The sequence below is a fragment of the Triticum dicoccoides genome, chromosome 7B, assembly GCF_002162155.2.
Source record: "Triticum dicoccoides isolate Atlit2015 ecotype Zavitan chromosome 7B, WEW_v2.0, whole genome shotgun sequence".
Taxonomy (NCBI): Eukaryota; Viridiplantae; Streptophyta; class Magnoliopsida; order Poales; family Poaceae; genus Triticum; species Triticum dicoccoides.
In genome coordinates, this window is record NC_041393.1 from 344,860,412 (window position 1) to 344,862,226 (window position 1,815).

Genomic DNA, 1,815 nt, shown 5'->3' on the forward strand with positions numbered 1-1,815 from the left:
GATCCCATTTGGCCGGACACACTTTCCTGGGTCATGCCCGGCCGCGGAAGATCAACACGTCGCAGCCCCACCTAGGCAAAACAGAGAGGCCAGCACGCCGGTCTAAACCTAAGCGCGCAGGGGTCTGGGCCCATCGCCCTGAGCACACCTGCACGTTGCGTGGGCGGCCGAAAGCAGACCTAGCCTAGTGGCGTTCCAGTCCAATTCGGCGCGCGCCGCTCCGTCGCTGACGTCTGAAGTGCTTCGGCTGATACCACGACGTCGGGATACCCATAACTACTCCCACGTAGATGGTTAGTGCGTATAGGCTCGTAGCCAGACTCAGATCAAATACCAAGATCTCGTTAAGCGTGTTAAGTGTCCGCGAACGCCGAACAGGGCCAGGCCCACCTCTCTCCTAGGCGGTCTCAACCTGCCCTGTCGCTCCGCCACAAAGTAACAGTCGAGGGCCGTCAGGAACCCAGGCCCACCTCTACCGGGATGGAGCCACCTGTCCTTTCAGCCCCCTCGTCAGAATCACTTGCGGGTACTCAATGAGCTGACCCGACTTTAGTCACCATCTGTATAGTATGTATGTGTGTATAGTAATATACCCGTGATCACCTCCCAAGTGATCACGGCCCGATAGTATAGCAAGGCAGACTGACAAGAATGTAGGGCCAATGATGATAAACTAGCATCCTATACTAAGCATATAGGATTGCAGGTAAGGTATCAACAGATGTAGCGACAATGTCAGGCTATGCATCAGAATAGGATTAACGAAAGCAGTAACATGCTACACTACTCTAATGCAAGCAGTATAGAGTAGAATAGGCGATATCTGGTGATCAAGGGGGGGGCTTGCCTGGTTGCTCTGGCAAAAAGGAGGGGTCGTCAACTCCGTAGTCGAACTGGGCAGCAGCAGCGTCGGTCTCGTAGTCTACCGGAGATAAGAGGGGGAAGAAACAATGAATACAATGCAAACATAAACACGACGATGCGTGACGTGACAAAGAGCGGTGCTAGGTGTGCCCTAACGTGGTATGAGGTGGTACCGGTTAAGGGGGGAAACATCGGGGAAGTATTCCCGGTGTTTCGCGTTTTCGGGCAGAGGAGCCGGAGGGGGAAAGTTGCGAGTTCGATAGGTTAGGGGTGTGTGGCGGACGAACGGACTGCGTATCCGGAATCGTCTCGTCGTTCTGAGCAACTTTCATGTTGAAAATAATTTAATCCGAGTTACGGATTAAAAGATATGATTTTCTAAAGATTTTATTAATTTCTGGAATTTAATTAATTATTTAATTAATTCGAAAAACAGATTAATGACATCAGCATGATGTCATGCTGACATCAGCAGTCAACAGAGTTGACGTGGTCAACCTGACATGTGGGTCCAGTGGGACCCACCTGTCATTCTCTATTTAGGTTAATTAGGGTTTAGGTTAATCTAATTACAGTTTAATTAAACTTAACTAGTTAATTAATTTAATTAAACCGGATTAATTAACTTAATTAATTAATTAATTAATTAATAATTTTATTAAATCATTTTAATTTTATTAATTATATTAGTTGTTTTTATTTATTTTATTATTTATTATTTATATAATTTTTTTTATCCCCCTTTTTTTTTAACGTTCTGGGGCGGGGCCCCCTAGTCAGTGGCCCGGGGGCCTATCGGGTCGGGCGTGCGAGCACGCGGGCACGAGCGCTCGATGGGGCGAGCCTGGGCGCTGGCCCAGGCGAACGGTGGGGGGGGCGCCCGCGAGGCACGGAGCGGGGCGGGCCGCGTGATGCAGGGGCGGCCGCCGGAGGCCGAAGCAACAGTGGGAG

The 1,815-nt window shown here is 49.6% G+C and overlaps 1 protein-coding gene across 4 annotated transcripts in view; it reads right to left on the reverse strand.

Annotated features, from left to right (window-relative positions):
* Positions 1-1,815, reverse strand: part of LOC119335408 (chloroplast envelope membrane protein-like) — a 47,288-nt gene that overhangs the window by 25,311 nt on the left and 20,162 nt on the right. Inside the window, exon 8 of one of the 4 annotated variants that reach the window (XR_005161850.1) lies at positions 884-922. The exons of the other annotated variants lie outside the window; for them this stretch is intronic. The gene's annotated coding sequence lies outside the window, so the exon portion shown is untranslated. Of the gene's footprint in view, positions 1-883; positions 923-1,815 lie in introns of those variants that run through there. 4 annotated transcript variants of the gene reach the window in all.